Raw genomic sequence first — 16,898 nt, forward strand, 5'->3', positions numbered from 1 at the left:
TGCAGTGGTCCTATAAAAACACACATCCCATCATGCACTTATCTGCCTAATGAGGTGAGGCTTATAGGTTGATTAGAGGTTTGTGATCATGTTAATTACCCTCAAACTGGAGGGTTTATATACTAAAACACACGACACAACTGCACTAGTGAGAAAAGGCAAAGCAATCCCTTGTGTGGAGCTCACTAATGTACTGACTGCACATGTACAATATGGTGAAGGCTGACAAACAACCATGGTATGATTCATATCATCTGACTTCATGCACCCCACTAGCTGCTACCAAAATAACTCTTAACACTTAGTATTGTCATTCCATGCGCATTGCCCTTCGTACGCATTTAGACAGTGAAGCTACCATTTTACATGGGTACTCCAGCATTTTTGAATTTGAGATCAAATGTTTCATATGAAGCAACAGTTTAGAATGTCACTTTTTATTTTAGGGTATTTCATACACTTATTTTTAACCGTTTAGAAATGTACTTTAAATATCTAGTCCCCCTCATTTTGGGGCGGCAGGTAGCCTAGTGGTTAGAGCGTTGGGCCAGTAATCGAAAGGTTGCTGGATCGAATCCCAGAGGTGACAAGGTAAAAATCTGTCGTTCTGCTCCATTGTTCCCCAGTAGGCAGTCATTGTAAATAAGAATTTGTTCTTAACTGACTTGCCTAGTTACATAAAAAGTATTAAAAAGTATTAAAAACATTTGATCATGTCATAAGTATTTGGACAAAATTCATGTCGTCAAAAGTTTAGTATTTGATCCCATATTCCTAACACCCAATGACTAGCTAGTGACTCTACACACTAGCTGGATGCATTTGCGGAGGGGGATACTTTAAGATAGTCTTTGAAGAGGTAGTGTTTCAGATGCATTCGGAAGATGGGCAGGGACTCTGCTATTCTAGCTTCAGGGGGAAGCTGGTTCCACCATTTGGGTGGCAGGACTGAGAAGAGCTTGAACTGGACTGAGTGGGAGGTTCAAGAGACCAGAAGGTGGCAGAACGGAGTGCTCGGGTTGGGGTGTAGGGATTGAGCAAAGCCTGAAGGTAGGGAGGGGCAGTTCCTCTTGCTGTTCCGTAGTTAATCACCATGGTCTTGTAGTGGATGTGAGCTTCGACTGGAAGTCAGTGTGCGGAGGAACGTGGTGACATGGGAGAACTTGGGAAGGTTGGACACCAGGCGGGCTGCAAAGTTCTGGATAAGTTGCAGTGGTTTGATGGCACAAGCAGGGAGCCCAGCCAAAAGGGAGTTGCAGTAGTCTAGACAGGAGATGAGGACGTGCGCCACTTCCTGTGTGAGGTAGAGTCGTACTCTATGGATGTTATAGAGCATGAACCTCACTACTTTGATGTTGCAGAGAACGAGTGTGTTGTCCAGGGTCACGCCAAGATACTTTGCACTCTGGGAGGGCGACACTTGAGTTGTCAAACTTGATGAAGAGGTTTTAGAGCGGGCAGGCCATCCCCGGGATGAAGAGCATCTCTGTCTTGTCGATGTTGAGCTTGAGGTGGTGGGTCGACATCCAAACAGATATCTCAACTAACAAAAGTGACCACATCTCTCACAAAATCTGATCAAAAATTAAATTACGGATAATTATAAGGGAGCAGGAGAATTAAAAAAATTGGCTACAATAATTACAGGGACTTTTCAAGCACCAAATTGAGTATTTTCAAGCTAGGCTATTCCAGTACTCGAAATTCAAGTGGAAGTAGGCTACTTCAAGCCCCTTGTATTGTTTAAAACTGCAGGACTAACATGGAAAACAAAATGTATGTTATTTCATTACCAGATCATGTTGTGATTATGCCCACTAGGCTATGTATGCTGAACAAAAATATAAACACAACATACAAAGATTTAGTTACAGTTCATATAAGGAAATCAGTCAAGTTAAATACATTAATTTGGCCCTAATATATGGATTTCGCATAGAGTTGATCAGGCTGCTGATTGTGGCCTCTGGAATGTTGTCCCACTCCTCTTCAATGGCTGTACAAAGTCGCTGGATATTGGCGGGAACTGGAACACTGTCGTACACGTAGATCCAGAGCATCCCCAACATGCTTAATGGGTGATGTGTGGCGAGTATGCAGGCCATGGAAGAACTGGGACAGTTTCAGCTTCTAGGAATTCTGTACAGATCCGTACAACATGCGGCCGTGCAATATCATGCTGAAACGAAACGGCGGCTGATAAATGGCACGACAATGGGCCTCAGGATCTCGTCCCGGTATCTCTGTGCATACAAATTGCCATCGATAAAATGCAATTGCGTCCGTAGCTTATGCCAGCCCATACCATAACCCCACCACCACGGGGTACTCTGTTCACAACGTTGACATCAAATCAAGTTGTATTAGCCCCATGCGCCGAATACAACCTAACATTGAAGTGTATATTTACAAGCCCCTAACCAACAATGAGTTTTAAAAAATATGAATAAGAAATAAAAGTAACAAGTAGTTAAAGAGCAGCAGTAAAATAACAATAGCGAGACTATATACAGGGGGTGACGGTCCAGAGACAATGTGCAGTTAGTCGAGGTAGAGTTATTAAAGTGACTATGCATAGATAAAGACAGAGTATCTGTTGGGAAAATTATGATTAAATGACTGGACAAATCATTTTAAATAGAACTGTAACGAAGTAAACTTATACTCTGTTTTATTATATCTGATTAACAATATGAGTTCATAAGAAGGGATTGTGTGACACGGACAAGGAGTAATTAAAGTTAATGAACACCATTCCAACCAGGCAGAAACGAATGGGTTGTGGATTAAGTAAGCAGATAAGGTAGTTAACCTATGGTTGAACCGACGAAACTGAACTCTGGGGTTTTTAGATAAGGAAGTGAGTGCATTCCTAGGTTCTCTGTTAATTAGAACTGTCAGCTAAGTGGTGATCGATAATGTTGGGGGGTCAAAAGTTAATTCAGTTATGTTGTGTGACCTGTGAGTGTGTTAGTAAGTAAGAATGAACAATTAACCTCACTTTGTCCCGGTCGAGAGGAGGGGATTCTGTTAAGCAATGAAATGACGTCATGTTATTGTATATAAACTGTTGCTCGTGGTAAAGTGGCAGCGCGCTGCGGGAACAAATTCTGTTACCTATTATTGAAATGGCTGGTCTCCGTCTATTTTATGCAAACAAGAATCTTACAAATTCTCATTAAATAGATTAAGGGTTTTCAATTAATTAAAACACATTGGCATAATTAAATTACAGTAACCGTATCAGCAGCATAAAAGGGGTGGGGGGCCATGCCATTTAGTCTGGGTAGCCATTTAATTAGATGTTCAGGAGTTTTATGGCTTGGGGTAGAGGCTGTTCAGAAGTCTCTTGGACCTAGACTTGGCACTCCAGTACCACTTGCCGTGTGGTAGCAGAGAGAACAGTCAATTGACAATTTTTAGGGCCTTCCTCTGACACCGCCTGGTATAGAGGTCCTATATGGCAGGAAGCTTGGTCCGGTGATGTACTGGGCAGGACGCACTACCCTCTGTAATGCCTTGCGGTTGGAGGCCGAGTAGTTGCCATACCAGGCAGTGATGCAATCAGTCAGGATGCTCTCAATGGTGCATCTGTCGAACCTTTTGAGGATCTGAGGACCCATGCCAAATAATTTCAGTCTCCTGAGGGGGAATAGGTTTTGTAGTGTCCTCTTCACAACCTTCTTGGTGTGCTTGGACCATGTTAGTTTGCTGGTGATGTGGACACCAAGGAACTTGAAGCTCTCCACCAGCTCCACTACAGCCCCGTCGATGAGAATGGGGGCGTGTTCGCTCCTCCTTTTCCACAATCATCTCCTTTGTCTTGATCACGTTGAGGGAGAGGTTGTTGTCCTGGCACCACACGGCCAGGTCTCTGACCTCCTCTCTATAGGCTGTTGGTGATCAGGCCTACAACTGTTGTGTCATCAGCAAACTTGATGATGGTGTTGGAGTCGAGCCAGGCCGTGCAGTCATGAGTGAACAGGGAGTACAGGAAGGGACTGAGCACGCACCCCTGAAGGGTCCCTGTGTTGAGGATCAGCATGGTGGAAGTGTTGTTACCTACCCTTAATGCCTGGGGGCAGCCCATCAGGAAGTCCATGATTCAGTTGCAGAGGGAGGTGTTTCCTCCCAGGGTCCTTAGCTTATTGATGAGCTTTGAGGACACTATGGTGTTGAACGCTGAGCTGTAGTTAATGAATAGCATTCTCACATAGGGGTTCCTTTTGTCCAGGTAGGAAAGGGCAGTGTGGAGTGCAATGAAGATTGCATTATCTGTAGATCTGTAAGGGCGGTAGGCAAATTGGAGTGGGTCTATGGTTTCTGGGATAATAGTGTTGATGTGAACCATGACCAACCTTTTAAAGCATTTCATGGGTACAGTCGTGAGTGCTACAGGTTAGTAGTCATTTAGGCAGGTTACCTTAGTGTTCTTGGGCACAGGCACTATGGTGGTCTGCTTAAAACATGTTGGTATTACAGACTCTGACAAGGAGAGAGGTTGAAAATGTCAGTGAAGACACTTGCTAGTTGGTCAGCGCATGCTCGCAGTACACGTCCTCATAATCCGTCTGGCCCTGCGGCCTTGTGAATGTTGACCTGTTTAAAAGGTCTTACTCACATCAGCTGTGGAGAGCGTGATTACATAGCCGTCCAGAACAGCTGGTGCTCTCATGCATGTTCCAGTGTTATTTGCCCCGAAGTGAGCATAGAAGTAGTTAAACTCATCTGGTAGGCTCGTATCACTGGGCAGCTCTTGGCTGTGATTCCCTTTGTAGTCTAATGGTTTGCAAGCTCTGCCTCATCTGACAAGCGTCAGAGCCGGTGCAGTATGACTCAATCTTAGTCCTGTATTGACACTTTGCTTGTTTGATGGTTCGTCGGAGGGAATAGTGGGATTTCTTAAAAGCTTCTGGGTTAGAGTCCTGCTCCTTGAAAGTGGCAGCTCTAGCCTTTAGCTCAGTGCGGACGTTGCCTGTAATCCATGGCTTCTGGTTATGGTATGTACAGTGCCTTGCGAAAGTATTCGGCCCCCTTGAACTTTGTGACCTTTTGCCACATTTCAGGCTTCAAACATAAAGATATAAAACTGTATTGTTTTGTGAAGAATCAACAACAAGTGGGACACAATCATGAAGTGGAACGACATTTATCGGATATTTCAAACTTTAACAATTCAAAAACTGAAAAATTGGGCATGCAAAATTATTCAGCCCCTTTACTTTCAGTGCAGCAAACTCTCTCCAGAAGTTCAGTGAGGATCTCTGAATGATCCAATGTTGACCTAAATGACTAATGATGATAAATACAATCCACCTGTGTGTAATCAAGTCTCCGTATAAATGCACCTGCACTGTGATAGTCTCAGAGGTCCGTTAAAAGCGCAGAGAGCATCATGAAGAACAAGGAACACACCAGGGAGGTCCGCGATACTGTTGTGAAGAAGTTTAAAGCCGGATTTGGATACAAAAAGATTTCCCAAGCTTTAAAGATTCCCAGGGAGCTCTGTTCAAGCGATAATATTGAAATGGAAGGAGTATCAGACCACTGCAAATCTACCAAGACCTGGCCGTCCCTCTAAACGTTCAGCTCATACAAGGAGAAGACTGATCAGAGATGCAGCCAAGAGGCCCATGATCACTATGGATGAACTGCAGAGATCTACAGCTGAGGTGGGAGACTCTGTCCATAGGACAACAATCCGTCGTATATTGCACAAATCTGGCCTTTATGGAAGAGTGGCAAGAAGAAAACCATTTCTTAAAGATATCCATAAAAAGTGTTGTTTAAAGTTTGCCACAAGCCACCTGGGAGACACACCAAACATGTGGAAGAAGGTGCTCTGGTCAGATGAAACCAAAATTGAACTTTTTGGCAACAATGCAAAACGTTATGTTTGGCGTAAAAGCAACACAGCTCATCACCATGAACACACCATCCCCACTGTCAAACATGGTGGTGGCAGCATCATGGTTTGGGCCTGCTTTTCTTCAGCAGGGACAGGGAAGATGGTTAAAATTGATGGGAAGATGGATGGAGCCAAATACAGGACCATTCTGGAAGAAAACCTGATGGAGTCTGCAAAAGACCTGAGACTGGGACGGAGATTTGTCTTCCAACAAGACAATGATCCAAAACATAAAGCAAAATCTACAATGGAATGGTTCAAAAATAAACATATCCAGGTGTTAGAATGGCCAAGTCAAAGTCCAGACCTGAATCCAATCGAGAATCTGTGGAAAGAACTGAAAACTGCTGTTCACAAATGCTCTCCATCCAACCTCACTGAGCTTGAGCTGTTTTGCAAGGAGGAATGGGAAAAAATGTCAGTCTCTCGATGTGCAAAACTGATAGAGACATACCCCAAGCGACTTACAGCTGTAATCGCAGCAAAAGGTGGCGCTACAAAGTATTAACTTAAGGGGGCTGAATAATTTTGCACGCCCAATTTTTCAGTTTTTGATTTGTTAAAAAAGTTTGAAATATCCAATAAATGTCGTTCCACTTCATGATTGTGTCCCACTTGTTGATTCTTCACAAAAAAATACAGTTTTATATCTTTATGTTTGAAGCCTGAAATGTGTCAAAAGGTCGCAAAGTTCAAGGGGGCCGAATACTTTCGCAAGGCACTGTACGTACAGTCACTGTGGAGACGTCATCGATGCACTTATTGATGAAGCCAATTACTGACGTGGTGTACTCCTCAATGCCAAAGGAAGAATCCCAGAACATATTCCAGTCTGTGATAGCAAAACAGTCCTGTAGCTTAGCAACTGCTTCATCTGACCACTTTTTTATTGACCGAGTCACTGGTGCTTCCTGCTTTAATTTTTACATGTAAGCAGGAATCAGGAGGATAGAATTACGGTCAGAATTGCCAAATGGAGGACGAGGGAGAGCTTTGTACATGTCTCTGTGTGTGGAGTAAAGTTGGTCTAGAGTTTGTTCCCCTCTGGTTGCACATTTAACATGCTGGTAGAAATTTGGTAGAACTGATTTAAGTTTCCCTGCATTAAAATCCCCGGTCACTCAGAGCGCCGCCTCTGGGTGAGCGTTTTCCTGTTTGCTTACGGCAGAATACAGCTCATTGCTGACACTAAGACTGCACTCATCGGTCTGTGGTGGTATGTAGACAGCTTTGAAAAATACAGATGAAAACTCTCTAGGCAGAGTGTGGTCTAAAGCTTATCATGAGATACTCTACATCAGACGAGCAAAACCTTGAGACTTCCTTAAATATCGTGCACCAGCTGTCGTTATTGCATAGTCCGCCCCCTCGTCTTACCAGACGCCACTTTTCTATCCTGCCGATACAGTGTATAACCAGCCAGCTGTATGTTGATAATGTCATCGTTCAGCCAACGACTCCATGAAGCATAAGATATTACAGTTTTTGATGTCCCGTTGGTAGTTTAATCTACCTCGTATGTCGTCAAATTTTATTTGCCAATGTTTGCACGTTAGCTAGAAGAACAGAAGGATCGGCTACGAATTCTCAGAAGGCCGCCTGACCTTCGTCCCTTTTTTCTCCGTAGTCTCTTAATGCAAATGACAGGGATTTGGGCCTGTTCCCAGGAAAGCAGTATGTCGTTCATGTTGGACTTGTCGGACTCGTTAAAAAAAAAAAAAGCTTCTTCCAATTCGTGGTGAGTAATCGCTGTTCTGATGTCCAGAAGTTATTTTCGTTCATAAGAGACGGTAGCAGCAACATTGTGTACAAAATAAGTTTCAAACAACGCAAAGTGTACCTTGTGGGCGAGCGGCTTGTTGATGTGCACATGACGCCATACACCTGGTCTGTGGTTGAGGCCGGTTGGACATACTGTTAAATTCTCTAAAACAACGTTGGAGGTGACTTATGGTAGAGAAATTAAAATTCCATTTCCTGGCAACAGCTCTGGTGGACATTCCTGCAGTCAGCATGCCAAATTCACGCTCCCTCAACACATGAGACATCTGTGGCATTGGGTTGAGACAAAACTGCACATTTTAGAGAGGCATTTTATTGTCCCCAGCACAAGGTACACTTCTGTAATGATCATGCTGTTTAATCAGCTACTTGATATGCCACACCTGTCAGGTGGATGGATTATATTGACAAAGGAGAAATGCTCACGAACAGGGATGTAAACAGATTTGCACACAAAATCTGAGAAAGAAGCTTTTTGTGCATTTGGAAATTTCTGGGATCTTTTATTTCAGCTCATAAAACATGGGACCAACACTTTATATGTTGAGTTTATATTTTTGTTCAGTATAATTTGTTGTTATTATATCCATAACAATTCATAGGAATAGCGTTGGGTGTTGTGCAATAATCTATCCTACACAATCGCGAACAGTAGAGTCTGTGTTCAACCCGAGGCACAAAAACATATGGAAAACAAGCTCATTACCTTGATGCATGGTCTGTTAAATCTGTTAAATCTAACGAGACCCTGCTGTAAATCAAGCAGATAAGATGATCAACATCAATTCGCAAGGGATATTTGATCCAACCACAGTCTTCACCAGCGTAACGAATGAGACACCAAACTATTCTCGATATTACTCACAAACACCTTTTTCCCAGCACTTGGGCTGTTGTTGTTGCATCGCATGCACTATCACCACAGCTGTTCGTCACTTGACTGTTATTCAGAAAATTCGGACGATGTGTGAAAATATCACCAAATGCACATTCAACAAGTATCAAGGTAAGGTGACTCTTTTGGTTAAAACCATTAGATTTCTGCAATCACATACATTTTGTGGGATTTGTGTGCCTATGAAAACTGTTTTCACCCCGTAACATAAGGAGACAAAATGTTACATAGTTACACTGCATTTCTGAGATCTCTATACAAAAAACTGTCCGAGAGATAAATCCAGGATTCTTACAAGGTTCAATGTCTAATTGAACTAATTAATGCATAATATGTGGTAAAAAGGCAACTAACACAGGCATAAATGCAACAACAAAAGTAATGTTTTATGTCACACGATTTTTGACAAATCCGTTAAGACACCAACCATAAGAAAGGGTTAAACATATGTTTTCAATAAAATAGGGAATTTTCTTGAATATATCTAGACTCGGCAAAAAAGGAAACGTCCCTTTTTCAGGACCCTGTCTTTCAAAGAGAATTTGTAAAAATCCAAATAACTTCAGATCTTCATTGTAAAGGATTTAAACACTGTTTCCCATGCTTGTACAATGAACCATAAACAATTAATGAACATGCACCTGTGGAACGGTCGTTAAGACACTAACAGCTTACAGACGGTAGGCAATTAAGGTCACAGTTATGAAAAATTAGGACACTAAAGAGGCCTTTCTATTGACTCTGGAAAACACCAAAAGAAAGATGCCCAGGCTCCCTGCTCATCTGCGTGAATGTGCCTTAGGCATGCTGCAAGCAGGCATGAGGACTGCAGATATGGCCAGGGCAATAAATTGCAATGTCCGTACTGTGAGATGCCTAAGACAGCGCTACAGGGAGACAGGACGGACAGCTGATGGTCCTCGCAATAGCAAACCACGTGTAACAACACCTGCACAGGAACGGTACATCCAAACATCAAACCTGCGGGACATGTACAGGATGGCAACAACTGCCCGAGTTACACCAGGAACGCACAATCCCTCCATCAGTGCTCAGACTGTCCGCAATAAGCTGAGAGAGACTGGATTGAGGGCTTGTAAGCCTGTTGTAAGGCAGGTCCTCGCCAGACATCACCGGCAACAACGTCGCCTATGGGCACAAACCCACCGTCTCTGGACAAGACCGGACTAGCAAAAAGTGCCCTTCACTGATGAATCGTGGTTTTGTCTCACCAGGGGTGATGGTCGAATTTGCGTTTATCGTCAAAGGAAAGAGCATTACACCAAGGCCTGTACTCTGGAGCGGGATTGATTTGAAAGTGGAGTGTCCGTCGCGGTCTGGGGCGGTGTGTCACAGCATCATCGGACTGAGTTTGTTGTCATTGCAGGCAATCACAACGCTGTGCGTTACAGGGAAGACATTCTCCTCCCTCATGTGGTACCCTTCCTGCAGGCTCATCCTGACATGACCCTCCAGCATGACAATGCCACCAGCCATACTGCTCGTTCTGTGCGCTATTTCCTGCAAGACAGGAATGTCAGTGTTCTGCCATGGCCAGCGAAGAGCCCGGATCTCAATCCCATTGAGCACGTCTGGGACCTGTTGGATCGGAGGGTGAGGGCTAGGGCCATTCCCCCCAGAAATGTCTGGGAACTGGCAGGTGCCTTGGTGGAAGAGTGGGGTAACATCTCACAGCAAGAACTGGCAAATCTGGTACAGTAGATGAGAAGATGCATGCAGTGCTTAATGCAGCTGGTGGCAACACTAGATACTGACTGTTACTTTTGATCCCCCCCTTTGTTCAGGGACACATTATTATATTTCTGTTAGTGACATGTCTGTGGAACTTGTTCAGGTTATGTCTCAGTTGTTGAATTTTGTTTTGTTCATACAAATTACACATGTTAAGTTTGCTGAAAATAAAACGCAGTTGACAGTGAGAGGACGTTTCTTCTTTTGCTGAGTTTATGTTCCCCACTTATATCTTAATGCAATGATATTTTAAAAATGTGCAGATTATTATCAATGACTTATCAACAGATGTAACAAGTTGTCCAGTATAGGAAATACTCACTGGTACACTAGTTTATAGAAAGACCCATAACAGTGTAGATTACTACACTGTAAGCTGTAAAAAGCCACAAAAAAAATGCACTTCTAGTGTAACCTAACTGAAACCATAGTTAAGTGTTTGTGGACACCGCCCCCCAAAAAATCAAAAGCGATCATGGTTTAAAAATTGCAGATCGAGTAAAACATACATATATAACAATTATTGGATTGGATTAGGAGGGCCAAACAACACAGTTCATTACAAAGGGGAAAGAATCTCAAACATAGCCAGCGATAGTATCTGGTCATAACAGGAAGAAAATATTCACTATCTACTGACTCATACTTCCAATAATGGGCTGAAAATAACCCAATGCGTATCAAATAAATAAGATGGCCTTGGTTACATGGCCACAGAGATGACAATAGTGTCTGCACAAAGAGACTAATTTCTGTCGTTTCAATTAACCCACTGTGGTATCGATTAACAACATTACTTCGGCCTCCCCTGAACTCAGCTGCCAATGAACTACCTCTGTGCTCCATCCAGAGAGCACCAACCCCAACCTGAACCCCAGCTAAAAAGGTGTGAGATTGGTTGGTCACACCTTATTTGAATGACAGTCGTACAGTCTTCATTGTTGTATCTAAACCACATGATCTTGAGTGAACTCAACTAGATGAACACTTGTGGACTGTCACACTCAACGCCAACGCTCTTTAACTACCCTAAAGACTTACTGTAATCAGACCTCTCCCTCGCTCTCATATAGAGGTAGTCTAATAAATTAGGTTATGACCTACAGCCCAAACTCTTAATTAATCTTATTAACGGGTGTGCAATGTGTTAAAACTTGAACAGGCTAGGGCTCTGAGCTATTGGCTGGGTTTGTCTGACATCTGCATATTTATCCAATTATTACGCTCGGGTTTTTTTCTCCAAAATGGAGCCACAAGGTTTAAAGTTAACTTCTGGGAGACAAAAAGCCTTGATTTGTTATTGATGACAGCCATTATTCCATCAACGGCTGGATGCGAGAGGCAAGCTTCAACAGGCAGCTCCGTCAGTCAGTCTGTCCGGGGGAGTGATTAGTTCTTCACAATATGGAGTTGTTTTTTTGTGTTACCCTGACTTCCTTCCTGCTGCATCAATTATTTAGATACCTAGTCTCGCTCTCAGGTTTTGGGGACTGAAAAAGTGAACACTGCGGCTTTTCGTTGACAACTACCATTATCAGCAACAGAGGCTCCACTGGCAATGGCAGAGTAACCTGTAATTATGACTTGCCCAGGCATTTTTCCTCACCCTGGGTGGAGGAAAGAGTGCACATCTACACAGTATATCTGGGGTCAATTATATAACTCAGATAAGGTTTTAGGGACTGAACAATGAACGCGCTCTTCCTCATTGCCTTTCATCAAAGGGGCTCCACTAACGATGATGACAAAGTCACCTGGTTGAACAAATAGATATTTTCGCAATTATTATTTCAATGTGATATTCTTCCTCACCCTGGGTGGAGGATAAATGGGGTCAATTATATGTATAAATCTGGGGTAAATTGCTCAGTCAGTTACACCACACAGCAAAGAGGTCATGGAGGTCTTGGCAAGAAATAGATGATTGGGTTGGAGTCACCTGTTGCTCAAGGACAGAAAGTAGTCTGAAGTGTGTAGCGGCATAAATCAGTCCCCTATTGGTAATATGGCTCTGGTCTTCCTGGGTCAGTCATCTCGGAGGAAAATTGGCAATTCCACCTGAGCGTTTAGCTGCTAATTACAGTGTCTTAGACTTGGTCTGGGGTCCGGAGACTAGGGAGACGTAGGCTGTAATAATTTCCCCCAAGAGATCTCGCGGCCTTATGGCTTACACAAAAAAAGCCATCTGAGAAATTGAGCTGCAACAGTGGAGTCCTCGAGATTTTGAAGCATGGGTGACCTTCCTGTACGATCCGGAGCCTAGCGTCATTTCTCTCTCAGCCTAAGGTCTCAACAAGCATCAGGTATCAAGGTGAGAATAATGGATTCTAGTTTCAGAGGTTTGATACACTGATACAGTGTTGCGATGTAGCTATGAAAATAGCCAGTGACAATGCCTATGATCAAACATATCACGAAGATATCACTCTCTTTGAACAAACACTTATTGTGTTGTATGACTGAGCTGCACATAGCTTGGTTGCCACGTTGATCGCACTTCAGAGGACATGATACAGTGCCGTGAAAAATCTCTACTTTTGCATATTTTGATACTAAATGTTATCAGATCTTCAACCAAACCTAATATTAGACAAAGGGAGCCTGAGTAAACAAATAACACAACAACTTTTTAAATTTATTTCAGAAACAAAGTTATGCAACACCCAATGCCCCTGTGTGAAAAAGTAATTGCCCCCTTACACTCAATAACTGGTTGTGCCACCATTAGCTGCAATGACTCCAACCAAACGCTTCCTGTAGTTGTTGATTAGTCTCTCATGTCGCTGTGGAGGAATTTTGGCCCACTCTTCCATGCAAAACTGCAGTAACTCCACAGCATTTGTGAGTTTTCAAGCATGAACTAATCGTTTCAAGTCCTGCCACATCATCATTGTGGTTAGGTCTGACTAGACCATTCCAAAACTTCAAATGGTGTTACTTTTTTAGCCATTTTCATGTAGACTTGAGTGTGTGTTTTGGATCGTTGTCTTGCTGCATGATGCATCTGTGCTTCAGCTCAGACAGATGGCCTGACATTGTCCTGTAGAATTGTCTGACACAGAGCAGAATTCATGGTTCCTATATACATATGGTTGCTGCAGGGACTTCAATTCAGTCACAAGAGCATTAGTGAGGTCGGGCAATGATGTTGGGCGATTAAGCCTGGCTCGCAGTCGGCGTTCCAATTCAATTCAATTCAATTAATTCCAAAGGTGTTCGATGGGGTTGAGGGCAGGGCTCTGAGCATGCCAGTCAAATTCTTCCACACTGATCAGCAAAAAATGTCTGTATGGAACTCGCTTGTGTATGGGGACATTGTCATGGGTGAAACAGGAAAGGGCCTTTCCCAAACTGTTGCCACAAAGTTGGAAGCACAGAATCGTCTAGAATGTCATTGTATGCTGTAGCTTTAAGATTTCCCTTCACAGGAACTTAGGGGCCTAGCACAAACCATGAAAAACAGCCCACAGCCCCCGAACCATGAAAAACAGCCGCAGTCATCTGGAAATGCATTCCAGGTGACTACCTCATGAAGCTTGCTGAGAGAATGTCAAGAGTGTGCAAAGCTGTCAAAGCAAAGGGTGTCTACTTTGAAGAAAAACAAATCAAAATATATTTTAGATTTGATTGACACTTTTTTGGTTACTACATGATTCCATGTGTGTCATTTCATAGTTTTGATGTCTTCACTATTATTCTACAATGTAGGAAATAGGAAAAATAAAGAAAAACCCTTGAATGGGTAGCTGTTTTTCTATTTAAGGTCCCACCAATCTCCTGTGATAGAGAGAGAAAGAGAGATATCCTCATTGTTGCGTTACCATTTTTCCTTTTCCTTTTTTTATAACTCTGCATTGTTGGTTAAGTAAGCATTTCACAGTAAGTTCTACACCTGTTGTATTCGGTGCACGTAACAAACCAAATTCGTTTTTTTCATTTGATGATCACACCTGCAGGTGTGCACTTCCTTATAGCCAATGTCCACCTATCTATACATCTTTACCATCTACCTCGTTCAACATCAATTGAAGAAAGGACATTCAGAATAGAGAAGCTTGCCTGCTGAGCAGTCTCAGTCATGGGTTATTTGAAGATCTGTATGATATGTCAGTGCACATCACATCTCAGGATATTGCACAATTAGGCCTAGCAGTCAGGATTGATCTGGCTTCTGCATGTGGAGAAATCCATTTTTTTCAAAAGCATCCCTTATTTTATGGATACCTGAGGCTTTCCGCTCTGTTCCACATCAACTAAAAAAAAAGGAACAAACTGTGCATAATCCAGAGTTCAAACAGGCTATTCAATCTTGATAGCGTTTATGGACTGTTGTTTACTGAGGCGTGAGGCAGAAGAACCCAATGACCTATATCACATTGTCTCCGAATAGGTCAAAGAATCCATTTATATGCATTTTTTATGTAGGAGAAAACTGAAAGGACTGTTCAAGCCGCAAGGACCTGGTGTACGATAATGATCATGAAAATTCCATGCGTTCTTCGACATACGCCGACGATGAGCATTCTTGAAGCAATCGACATTGGTCAACAAACTTCAACAAAAATGTTGAGAACTTTGTTTTGTTTGTTGAACCTAACGAAGCCAATGGGTAATTAAGAAAAGTTACAGTAGTCTTCCTGGAAAAGTTATAACTTTGTGAATGGTCACAGATGTCTGCCTATCTGGTCCAGTAGTCTGCACATGTCCAAGTCTACAGCTATGCTAATTCGAGTCTGCCGGCATAACTTGGGAGTATCCGTGACCATAATGTATGTGAGTGTGAGATAGGTCTACACAATGACACGATTCATTTAATTCCGATCAAAATTGTGATATTGACATTTACAATATCAATATTGGAACACTTAAACAACACAATGTAACTCCAAGTCAATCACACTTCTGTGAAATCAAACTGTCCACTTAGGAAGCAACACTGATTGACAAATTCCACATGCTGTTGTGCAAATGGAATAGACAACAGGTGGAAATTATAGGCAATTAGCAAGACACCCCCAATAAAGGAGTGGTTATGCAGGTGGTGACCACAGACCACTTCTCAGTTCCTATGCTTCCTGGCTGATGTTTTGGTCACTTTTGAATGCTGGCAGTGCTTTCACTCTAGTGGTAGTATGAGACGGAGTCTACAACCTACACAAGTGGCTCAGGTAGTGCAGCTCATCCAGGATGGCACATCAATGCGAGCTGTGGCAAGAGGGTTTGCTGTGTCTGTCAGCGTAGTGTCCAGAGCATGGAGGCGCTACCAGGAGACAGGCCAGTACATCAGGAGACGTGGAGGAGGCCGTAGGAGGGCAACAACCAAGCAGCAGGACCGCTACCTCCACCTTTGTGCAAGGAGGAGCACTGCCAGAGCCCTGCAAAATGACCTCCAGCAGGCCACAAATGTGCATGTGTCTGCTCAAACGGTCAGAAACAGACTCCATGAGGGTGATATGAGGGCCCGACGTCCACAGGTGGGGGTTGTGCTTATACAGCCCAACACCGTGCAGGACGTTTGGCATTTGCCAGAGAACACCAAGATTGGCAAATTCGCCACTGGCGCCCTGTGCTCTTCACAGATGAAAGCAGGTGAAGAGCACATGTGACAGACGTGACAGAGTCTGGAGACGCCGTGGAGAACGTCCTGCTGCCTGCAACATCCTCCAGCATGACCGGTTTGGCAGTGGGTCAGTCATGGTGTGGGGTGGCATTTCTTTGGGGGGGCCGCACAGCCCTCCATGTGCTCGCCAGAGGTAGCCTGACTGCCATTAGGTACCGAGATGAGATCGTCAGACCCCTTGTGAGACCATATGCTGGTGCGGTTGGCCCTGGGTTCCTCCTAATGCAAGACAATGCTAGACCTCATGTGGATGGAGTGTGTCAGCAGTTCCTGCAAGAGGAAGGCATTGATGCTATGGACTGGCCCGCCCGTTCCCCAGACCTGAATCCAAATGAGCACATCTGGGACATCATGTCTCACTCTATCCACCAACGCCACGTTGCACCACAGACTGTCCAGGAGTTGGCAGATGCTTTAGTCCAGGTCTGGGAGGAGATCCCTCAGGAGACCATCCGCCACCTCATCAGGAGCATGCCCAGGCGTTGTAGGGAGGTCATACAGGCACGTGGAGGCCACACACACTACTGAGCCTCATTTAGACTTGTTTTAAGGACATTACATCAAAGTTGGATCAGCCTGTAGTGTGGTTTTCCACTTTAATTTTGAGTGTGACTCCAAATCCAGACTTCCATTGGTTGATAAATTTGATTTCCATTGATAATTTGTGGGATTGTTGTCAGCACATTCAACTATGTAAAGAAAAAATTATTTAATAAGAATATTTCATTCATTCAGATCTAGGATGTGTTATTTTAGTGTTCCGTAATTTTTTTGAGCAGTGTATGTCAACCAAATGCAAGTGTTGTGCAAAAAGTGCCTCGTGGCGACAAGTATATTGAATAATTTGAAGAAGAACCATCCCGCACTTTATGACGATTGCATGGGGAGGGAGGGGGGGGTGACAGCACCAAAGCCACTCAGCCACCCATCTTAAACAGGCA

General features: G+C 43.5%; 1 protein-coding gene across 3 annotated transcripts in view; it reads right to left on the reverse strand.

Moving 5' to 3' along the window:
- LOC110491446 (zinc transporter ZIP11) overlaps nucleotides 1–16,898 on the reverse strand; it is a 136,323-nt gene that overhangs the window by 111,699 nt on the left and 7,726 nt on the right. The gene's annotated exons all lie outside the window — the stretch shown is intronic.

This window comes from Oncorhynchus mykiss, chromosome 16, assembly GCF_013265735.2.
Source record: "Oncorhynchus mykiss isolate Arlee chromosome 16, USDA_OmykA_1.1, whole genome shotgun sequence".
Lineage (NCBI taxonomy): Eukaryota > Metazoa > Chordata > Actinopteri > Salmoniformes > Salmonidae > Oncorhynchus > Oncorhynchus mykiss.